General features: G+C 44.1%; 1 protein-coding gene across 2 annotated transcripts in view; it reads left to right on the top strand.

Moving 5' to 3' along the window:
- The first annotated feature begins 1647 nt into the window (after positions 1 to 1647).
- The window catches only part of APBB1IP (amyloid beta precursor protein binding family B member 1 interacting protein), a 69747-nt gene continuing 60325 nt past the window's right edge, over positions 1648 to 11069 (top strand). For both annotated transcript variants that reach the window (XM_075047327.1, XM_075047318.1), the window contains exon 1: positions 1648 to 1748. The gene's annotated coding sequence lies outside the window, so the exon portion shown is untranslated. The remainder of the gene's footprint in view (positions 1749 to 11069) is intronic.

Raw genomic sequence — 11069 nt, 5'->3', positions numbered from 1 at the left:
GTTCACTGCAAAGTGCCAATTTAAAAACTGACTTTGGGATAATTTAAAAAAAACCAAACAACTAACTGCCAATCGATCTTTTGAAATTACCTCTTTCCTTGGCAGCATAACGATCCCAAAAGCCAAAAGGAGCAACTGCAAAGAAAGTCAGCAAAGAGAATATGCAGTATCCTTGGAATCTCAGACTCCCAAGCTGCTGAACTAGTAACTGTTTATTAACTATGTGCATGATCTTTCAAATGCTAAGAAGGTTGCCAAATTTAGATGTATTTTGATGTGCCTGGCCAAAGACGCAGTTCTGACCTCACCAAAGTCTCTGGTAAATTTTAGCCAGCTCCTCAGTAAAATAACTTGGGGTTTTTTTAAATAACACGAGTGGAACAATGTACTATTCCCTAAATGCACTCTTAAATATGGCTGAGCTGTCTCAGCTGGAATTATTCAAAGCAATTACCTCTTAAAGCATTGAAACATATTTGCTGTGCAAAACATGGTGGTAATTTAAAATGCTACCATCCTTCTGCTATAATTATTTTATCTCCAGCAGGGTTGGAGGAACAGAACATAGGATTTCTTAGCTCCTTTGGAGCAAAACCTGGAGTTTTAATATAAATTGCCTGTAAACGCAAGATTAAGCTAAACTAAACTACCTGATGACTTTTCTAAACTGAAGTAACAGAAGTAGGAGATGGTGACATCTTCACCTTTGTTCACTATACTTCAGTGTCTGTCAGTGCCTTAGATACCCAAGAAAAAATCAGCCAAAAGCATTGGTTTGGAAAAGTTATGGACAATGAAAATAGGATTTTAAATCAAGAGAGGGTTCTGTTTGCACCCCGCCTGCAGCACTTAGAATCTCATCTTTTTAATTTTACCTTAACCCCACCAAGGCTTCATTGAATTTTCTGACGTTTGCCTTTTTAACTTCAGATGCAAACCTCTGAGATTTTTTTTTTCCTCCCCTTTAATTTCTACTCAGTGAATAAAATCTAAAGTACACTTCAAAGGAGCACTTTGCAATGCTACAAAATGACGTAAAAAATGCAGCATTATCTAAAAAAGATGTAGAGTCACTACATGGAGTATAGTGACTGAAAACCAGACAGCACCTGACAGCGCCGCCCACCCGAAAGCCACCCGGCCCGGCTGAGGTGGCCCAGGGGAGGAGGCCGCAGGAGAGGAGCCGAGGAAGCAGGGCTGCGCTGCCCAGGCCTGCCCGGGGCTCCCCCGTGGGGCTACTGCCCCCGCAGCGGCCACAGCCTCTCCGCCCGGGCCTCCAGCCTCGCAAGCCTTCGCAGGGCGATCCTCAGGCTCCGCTTGGTGGGCAGCCCGCGTGTTCCTAAGGCTCCGGGGAGGAGGAGGCCTCTCCACAGCGCGGAGGGGACGCCTCAGCCCTCGGGTCGGCCTCGAGCGGCGAGTCCCCGCGAGGGGAAGCCGTCGCAGGGAGCGGGCCCGGCTCCTCCTGCCCCCCTCAGACGGGCTCTCAAGGCCCGGGGAGAAGCTCGCCCGCCCAGGCTCTGCGAGGCGGCTGACCCCGGACCGAAGGCGGAGGGCGGTGCTGCGTGCACCGGCGTGGCTCCCGCGGTGGTGGCCGCCACGGGGCGCCCGGCAGCCCGCGGCGCGGCCCCACTTCCCCCCAGGCGGAGGGCGGGCGAGGTCCCGCCGTGCAGGGCTGCCGGAGAGCCGCCCCGCGCCTCCTGCTCGCAGCGTCTCCGGGAGCCGGCGGCCCCCGCCGCCTGCCCGCCAAGGTAAGCCGGGCAGGGAGGGATTAGCCGGACCCCCAAGGGCTCCCAGCGCCAGCCCGGGGCCCCGACGGGGCGGGAGGGCGGAGGTGCGGCCGCCGCGGGAAGCGTGAGGCGCCTGGCTGTGGCGTGGCGGGGGGCGCGGGGTGTCCTACTCTCTGTGGTGAGAAATGATGCCGGCAAATACCGGTCCCCGGGGTGGGGAGCGGCGGCAGACCCCGCTCTGGGCACGGCTTGTGGTGCCCTTGGAGGGCGGCAGCCCCGGGTGGGCAGCGCGGGTGCCCGCAGAGCGGAGCCCGCCAGCACCCGCCGCGCCGCCTCGCCGGCCGCGAAGCCCGTGGCAAGAGCTACCTCTCACACACACACAAGCCTCCCCCTCGGGACGGGGAGCCTTCCGACGGCAAACGTGGCCTCGGTGGGCTGAAGAATGGGATTTCGTGCCGCGGTGCGGGGTCCCGGTGTTGGTTGTTCTTTTCGGTAGGGTTAACCAGAGTCAGACCTTCACTGTGCCCAGACCGTGAGGGGGCGAGTAGGAGACCGATCGTTTGCAAGGCAGGATTGCGAAAGCTTCCCTGCAGCCCCGTGAGGCAGGTGGGATCCCGGGGACGCACGGTGCCCCGGTTTAGGTGGCTGCGTTGGGAAAGTGAAGGCAGGCAGGAGAAACCGCAGACCAAGCGGCCTGGCACGAGCGGCCAAAAAATACACCATGTGAATGTGCTAATCTACCAGTCTTAAACTAAGCATGTAAGAAGGTGGTGTGGTTATGGCAAAACAGCCATTACAGACTTCCAAGGAACGTGATTTTCATCTTTCTGCTGGTGGTGTATGTGGCCACGTGGTTTAGGGAAGAAATAGATGCATCTCCTGACTTTGGGAAGGCCCATCCTGCATGATACCCTCATTTGAATACCATGGAGAAGTAACATAAATACAGTCTCCAAAAGCTTGGGGTGGTTTTTCAATCCCTTGTGCACCAAAAGAGAAGTTATTAAATCCATTCATTGTCACACTGGGAAGATGTATCCCGTAGGGTCTTTTAGGCAGTGTATCATCCAGCCTGTCTTAACTGTCATTAAAAATTTGGATGCAGGAATACAGCCTACAAACAAAATATGCAGGGTGCCACCAAACGGACAGACAGCTTGACTTTTTGAGGTCCCTTCCTGTCCCAGTTTACTCTGATTCTGTGATTAGCATGGCTGCGGCTTGACTGCCCCTCAAACCTTCTGTTTGCAGGATTTTGCTAGTCATCTTTCCTATGGTTGTAGTTCCCCTTTGTGAACTATATGACATGCGTGTTTTGTCATCTGTTCCTGACTTGCTTCTAATACTCATTTCACATATGACTTTATTGATGTCACTTAATTAATTACCCTGCGGCTGTGCAACAGTGGGGTAAATGTAGTGTTTCCAGGACTCGATTTAGTACATCTGCTTCATTAGAGACAAATAGGTAAGCCCCAGTGCTTCAGAGGGCTGTACTACATGACCTGCTCCACCTGTGTAGGCTTCTACTCATTTGTCCTCACTAACTTTACAAAGTTTTTTTCTAGAAACTTTGTAAAGAATGTGACTTTAGGTTAAAACCTTATGTTTAAAACAGAATGTTTAACTTTCTGCTGAACCTGTTCAGTTCTGTTTTCCCCTGTGGGCTTTCTAAGGAAACTATTACATTTAATTGTACTCCATGCTTTGTGCAAGCATTGCTTAAAAATGGAGATAATTTGGTTTGAAATATGGATTACAAATGTCTTTGGGAGGTTTAATCAATGGAGCATTACAGATAGCTGAGTGAGCCTTGTTTTATATTCTCAGAGAATTCTGATACATCTGGGAGCACACATAACTGGAAAAATGTACTGTCTCTGAAAGGGTACTTTTAATCATTCCTTGTGTCTTCTCTTTGTTCTTTAAATACCTCCTGTGGGTACTACAGACTCTCCTGGTGTTTGGAGGCAAATATGACTGAAGGCTCAAAGTAATTTTTGAGTAAATTGTGTTTTAATTGTTCATGCTGGAATTTGTGATTATTTGATGTGCAGTATCTTCAAGCAGGGTATGATGCCTTTGAAGTGCTGGTTTATTTTGTTATCAAATGTATTTATTCCAGCTAAGTTTGATTTTTACAGATCAAAAGTCTGATTCTCACTATACTTGAGCAGTGTCTTTTAGATCACACACTGTAACTCATGTACCTGTGAACTTGATCTTTTGTTTTAATTTATAAAGCTTTAGAGACTAACACATTTGGGAGGGTAACAATTTGCACAAAGGGGGCAACAGTATGAACAGAGGGACCTGCTGGATGTTCTAACAGCTTAACTCGGTAGTGCGGCCTGAGATTTATTAGGTAGTAAAGAATTTACCCAACCCACTAAGATTTTGCATTAACTGTTTCACCCTTCCTGTTAGAAGAAATGGCTTACAGCAATGAGAGGAGCAAGAGGCAGAAAGCTTTCCTTCTCTTGCTCTGCAGTATGTGGTGAAGGGAGAGGTAGGACTTGGGTAACCCATGGATGGAGGAATCCACTATTGCATCTCTTTGGCCCTACAAAATGCCTGAGAAAACTACCATTTTGGAGTGCTGCTGGAGCTGAGAGGAGGGGTTGCCTTGTTCAAGAGAATACTTGTCTTGTTTGCAGATTCATGAACATCTATCCTTTGAGAAGATCTGGGAATGTGGATTTTCTTGGAAGAGTGTTTATGTTTCAGAGGTGGCTTTACAGGAATGTAGCTGAATTTGGTTTTCCTGCATATCATTCAGCTATCAAGGCCCCTATCCTTTCCTGCTCTCTCTGCAAACTACATGTGTTTTTCTTTCCCGCAGACCTTTTTTTCATCTTTCATTTCAGTATGTCTTGGCTTGTTTTGTTGTAGGTCCATCTGACCTGTTGTGATGATGACTTCATGTAGTCAGGTACTGATCTGGGGTGAAAGTGAAAGTAAGACTTCTTATTTGCCTGCAGCAGTATAGAAGCTTTAGCCTGTTTCTTTTGGAAGGTCTCTAGTGACACTGGTAACTTGCATCCATGCAGACCTTCCAAAGCATTTTTTGGACTTTATAGGCGGGATCCTCCTCACCCAACTTTAGACATTAGCATTTTAATTAGCCACCTGAGGTTCTGAGTCACCTTTACAGTCAACGGAGAGAGATAGGTACTGCTAAAACTTGGTTCAGCTGCCCAGTTTTAGACAGCTACCATGAATCATGCTCTATAGAATTGCCTTTCTTTCCCTTTGTTGACTAAAAAGAGCCTGGGATGACCAGGTCAGATGCAGATGTCAAAGAAACTCCACTATATGTCTTTTCATGATTAGGAGTGATCCATGATACAATAAAATTGCTTTTGGAAAAGCAGGCATTTTGGGCAGCTTTCCTTATCATCCAGCCTACTGATTTGTAGCTACCCTAGATATTAACAGTATAGCTGCCAGTATAGAAGATAGTATGTTGCACTGTGAAGGAAAGAAGCTAGGGTGCCATGTTGTTCTTAAGTTTCTGTAGGAGACTTTTGAGCATCTACATGAGCATATATGAACATGTGTTCCTCACCATTCCTCAGTATTAATTTATAGCATTGCTCCTGGGCTGTGAATGAAAAGGAAACACAAATTACTTTGATCTGACTTACAACTTTAATGTGGGAATTTACAAACTGGTTTGATAATGACTATTTAAAAAGTTTAAGTCTGTCATTAGTTTCAAAGCCTGTCTTCCAGTAAAGTGACCTTTTAGATCTGTGGCTAGCTAATTGCTCTCATAATTTTTGCTACCAGAAGCTATGTCAGCCCCCACACAGCACTGTTTCTTCTTGTTGAGCATTGATCCAGCATGCCATGAGTTTAGGCTTAAATAAATTAGGGCTACAGTTATTAGGAGTATTTTGGGGAGTAGAAACATTATGAACCCTAGAAGAAAAAGAAGGTTCAGTATATATGAACCAAATTTTTCTAGGATACTCTGTTTAGAAAGGCATGCAGAGACATTTCTGATAGAAGTTTTGCACTGGATGCATCTCCTCAGTCCATTTCCATTTTTACTTTCACTCTGTATTTGCTTGTAATCTAAAGCAGTGGTTGTAAAAGTGTGACATGTAACACTAATATTAAAGGATGAATCTTCCTGTGTGTCTGCTATCAGCGATGGGCAGACCCTACATGGCTGATATCACTAACAATGCAAAATTCTCCGTTGCCCTCAGACAATCCAACTGATATAATACAAATTTTGGTGAAAACCTTGTCATTATACCTGCACCTATCAGGGAGAGTGGGGATGTATGGGGAGCAAATCTGCTTCTAGCAGCAGTGTTAGTCCATCAAGCACAGAGAGAACAGCTAGGAGCCAAAATCATAGAGGCAGTCACTGGATGCTTTTGCTGATAAAAATCACAAATGACCTTCTGAGTCCCCAGTTTTAGGCAAAATAATGTGTCTGCCTAGAAGGTAGCTCACCAAGAGAGTGGGCAAGCTCTACAGAATTGTCACTTAACCTACTAGCATCAAGACCATATAGGCAGCAAATGAAAACTTATTCCTCAGAGACCTTAGCTGATCTGTTTTGGTACTCTCACTGCATATTCAGGTAGCCCAGACTGCAGACACGTGTTTACTTCTCTTCTGCTTCAGAGCAAGATTTTGATGTACTTTTGAAGATTTCCTAGTACTTTCTGACAGTACTAAAAGCCCACATTCTCTCACTTGCTGTGGGAATTCATTGAAGCACAGAAACAAGAAGGATGTATCAGCTCAAAAAGCGTTTTTGAAAGTTGTTGTGTTTTTTGTCTCTGCACATTTTAAAAAATAATCATTTAAATAACAGTCAAGTCTACATTACTGTTCTTTGTGCTTTTTGATGAAATCTTATATTTGGAAGGTCTGCTGTACATGTGGCTTGGAGGGCATACGTTGCTGAGGTAACCCTGAGGAAGTGAGAATACATGTTAAAAACATGAACACAGATAACATTTCCAAAGACTTGTGGTTACAGCTTAGTTTTGTACTTTGGTGACCACATCGGCATGACTGAGGGAAAGCCGGCACACCTAATGTTTGACAGAGCAAATACAAATGAGCCAGTAGTTTTGGGTGCAAGTCCTAGGAAGGAATTCAGCATAAACTTAACTGCAGTTTTGTCCCATGCGGGCAATGTTCTTCCATGAAATTCAGCAAAGCCTTTCATATCTGTCACTAGATTGACCTCCTTTGTCTTCCCTGTGTTATGACGGAGTTGCAATCTCTGACCAGATCAGTTGTTCCATCCCTCCACATGATAAGGAAAAAAGAGAGGGAGGCGGTGGCATTTCCTTCTCATGGAAAACCTTACAGAAATGTAAGAATTACACTGGAAATGTCACAACGTTCTTTTCTTGCTGCGTTTTCTTCCCATAACTGTTTCCTTTGTGCGGTTCAGGGCTTGCTGGGCTGTGGCAAAACAGCCACAGCCGTACCAATATAACATCCCATCTGTGGTGACTCCAGGCTTCCACTTTCCTTACAGATCTTCGTCTGAAACCCACTGCTTATAGCTATTTGTGATCACTGTGCATTATATAGACTGAAAGAAACAGCTTTTCTAGGTGGAAAGTTAATAATAGGCCTTGAAATTGTACCTGACTTTTCAGTCAGTAGTAAAACTGAGAAAAAGGTTTAGAAAAAATCTTAATTTAATTTTTCTACCACTCACTATGGAGCTGAGCACTGTACTTCAGTGAAACACCTAGAAATTCATATTAAAGCATTACTTGCTTTATTTGATTTTAATAAACAAACTGTGTATGAAGCAAACAGATGGGGTCAGTAAAATTTTTACAGATTTGTTTTCACACTTTTGCTTCACTCTTATCTGTTAAAGCATTTTATGCTAGTGTCTTTTCCTCTTTCAGTCTTCCCTTCCCATACCATGTATGCCCTCCCTTAAACATTTCTGGCAGTAGTAAGAACGTGTGATTATAAGAGATAAGATGGTGACTTAGAGCTTTTGCCAATGACTACAGCCTAGGAATATGTTACTTGTATGGGTAGACAGTTCTGTCATGGACCCTTATAGCATATCTTGCATTTATCTCTAATGGCTTATCAGGCGGGTGGGGGGTGAATGTTGGAAAAGATGAGACATTGATTATTCAATGTAGCAGCTCCTGCACTTAAATTTTTTATTTTAACTTTTCATTCCTTTTCTCCTCTTCCTAAGTTTGTGCTATTATTTCCATTATTCCACACTTAATATCTCTTGATTCTATTGGGAATTGAGGAGGGGAAGGATTTTCCCCCATTGTGGATCCCTGTATGTCTTCCTCTCATCTGTGGGCTCCCTTGTCTACCATTTTCTGCTCATTAGACAATGTATTCACGTAGGATCAGCCTACCTTATGGATTGTGAAGCTAAATATCAAAATCTTCACTTAGTAGAGAGCCTCAAGACACACTTTGCATAGCTCACTGACCTGAGGATAAGGGAATTCTGGGAATAGTTCAAAAGTAGCAAATGGGAATGAAATGCTTGTAGCCTATCTGCTCAACTGCAGGGTGCAGTTAAGTTAAGCATTCTGCTGGATCCAAAATTTATTAATAATTGCACTATTCTCATTTGATGGCAATTTTTTTAAGTACAAGACAGTTTCTTCTTGTCATGTAAGTTCTGTACAGCAGTGTTGGGTAACTGGAAAAAACGGGAAGGAAGACATTGCACCAACATCAGCAAGCTACAGATTATGGGAAGGAATGTGGAAACAGAACAAACTTGTGCTACTCAGACTTACATTACTCTTTCACTATTCTGCTCTCCCATCAAGGCAGGGAATGGGAGGAACCTATAAATGAGATTCTTATTTTCTGGTAACATATGTCTGCAGTTGTTTATACCTGAGTAGAGCTGAAGTAGACATCTATCAACACAAGATGGATAAGCCTAGATCAGCTGGTGGTTCATGAGCTGAATCCAGCTCAGGGGACACACTTCCATCCAGCTTTCTGCCTTTCCCAGGAGAAGATAAGTTGGGGGAATGGAGATTTTGTTCCTGCCTGCCAGTAATCTGGCACAGAATAGGAATTGTTTCTTCTACCAATCTGTGTGAAGATGTAGGATTGGAAGTATGTCTCCTCCTACCATTTCATTCTACCCAGAGAGTTTGTGCTGCCTGTATGGCTCATGGGGAGAAAGTCCCCAAACTGGACCATTCTGCAGTAAATAATTCTGTGACAAAGGAAAAAGAAGATGGCCGAGTCTGTAGCCATACAGTATTTCTGTAATGTTCTTGGACCCACAGGCCAGACTGAAGCACATTGTCTGCTGGGAGCATACTATATAAAAATGAACAGAAGTGGCACTGCTTCCAAGCTCCATAAAAGCAGCTCCCTTTGGGAGCTGACAGGAGGCTACAAAGTGAAGTTCTGGTACCTAGAAATTGCTCCCCAGCTTTCTCCTCCCTGAGTTTGTGCTTTACACTGGGGTTTCTTTTTCCCCTTGCATAAAGTGCTTTTAAGTCACAGTCCCCGGCTGCTCAAGTAGATTTGGGATACGTTTTCTGGAGCCCAGGATCCAGACTGTGTCTGTGCCTGAGAGTGATCCTGGAGAAGAGCATGATGAATGAGTTGTCTTGCACCCAGCCTGCATGCCATATCCCTCTGTGCTCCTTTTCCGTAGCCATAGCATATGCTGTCTGTCACTGGTTAAATGTTATTCCTGTCCTCTCTCATCTTCCTACAAGAGCCCTTTGCTAACCCCCTCCTCTGGCCTTGAGTAACTTCCTCCTGACATACTGTGGATAAGCTTTTAGGTAGTTCCTTGTTCCTCTCAGCCTCTCTTAACCGAGCCTCTGGGACCATTCAATAATCTGGCTATCCCACCTCACCCTAAGAACAGGACCCACAGCTGCTTCTCCCAAACACCACTCTCAGCAAGTGTGATAGAGTATGTGTTTGGGGCAGTGCATGGGGGAGAGGGGAAGGCTGGGGAGCACAGAGGTGATGGATGCTGAGGCAGCATCATCTGAAGGATGGCCTCAGGCTCAGTGTCCCGTGGTACTTTAAAAACATACTAAAACTCTTTCTGTCTTTCTCTTTCCAATGGAAAATGAAGTACTCAAATATATATCACTGAAAAAAATGGTGGTGTACTTGTGCTCAGTTGGTGTACTCGTGCATAGGAGTTCCTGTGGTGTTTAAATTATCATAATCATCTTGGCAAAACAAGGGTAAAATACACTGCAGTCAACACTAAAGTGCAGCAGTGTAGCTTTCAGGTCTACGAAATCTGGGTGTTTGGACTAATAAAGACTCCTTCCAAATTCAGTCCTAATTGCAGGCTTGTTCCTGTAATACAAATGAGTTAGCTGTGAATTTCCAAAACAACAAAAAAGGGAACAAGCTTTCAAGACATAAAGGGAACAAGCTTTCAAGACATTTAATTGTATAAATGGCATAGTTACAGTTTCTGTGAAACAGAAGTAGGATCTGTGAGTTTGGGGTGTCTTATCTAAAGATATTTGTGCTTACATCTGGGTGGATGATTCTAGAGTTAGTAGAGTGTGAATTAAAAGCTTAATTATCAGGTGTGCCTTTAGTGTTGCTAGAGTCAGCTTGAGCAATGTGATAAAAGATAACAAGGCAACTGGAGTCAAAATCAGTTCCACAGTGTATGTAAAAATGTGTCTGGAGCAATCAATGGAAAATGCTAGAAGTGTTTTTTGTGGCATGGTCACCTGAAGATGCTCTAGTGCCCCAGGTTACGTTGGAAAAGGATTCTCTCACATGATTGTATTTATCTGCCTTTTTTTTTTTTTAATCCAAAGCCAAATGTGACTTACTTTTAAACTAGGAAGGATACTTTGCAGTTGTTATCACTCTTCCTGCAGCTCCTAGTGTTTTAGTGTGTAGCTTTTATTCCATCATGAGTAGAGTTATGACATGTCACACCCGTCCCTGAGACAAATGTGCAGTGTAATTTCAGCTGTAGATAAACCTACAGTTATTGGCACACCAGATTTCCCAGAAGAATAGGTGATATGAGTAAGACGCTGCTTTCAGAGTTATCTATGTGTGCAAGCTTTTTCTTGGAAAATGCCACACTTATCAATGTTAGGTAAGTGCAGTGCTCAAAGCAGTCTAATTGCTTTTGATCCATCCTTTTCAAAATATGAGTTAGTATTAAAATAGAAGAGAGTTACAGGGTCATGTTATGTAGGTAAGAAAGAGAAAAGTCAACATGCTAATTGCCAAATCTGATTGTCATTTTGAAAGCTTGGGGGCAGCTGCCATTTCTACTTTATCACTCCAAAACTTCAGTTTCCTTTCTTAGTATCTACTAGAAGTAGTAACTAATTGGAT

The sequence above is a fragment of the Buteo buteo genome, chromosome 2 (assembly GCF_964188355.1).
Source record: "Buteo buteo chromosome 2, bButBut1.hap1.1, whole genome shotgun sequence".
Classification (NCBI taxonomy): domain Eukaryota; kingdom Metazoa; phylum Chordata; class Aves; order Accipitriformes; family Accipitridae; genus Buteo; species Buteo buteo.
This window is presented reverse-complemented; position numbering and strand designations above follow the sequence as displayed.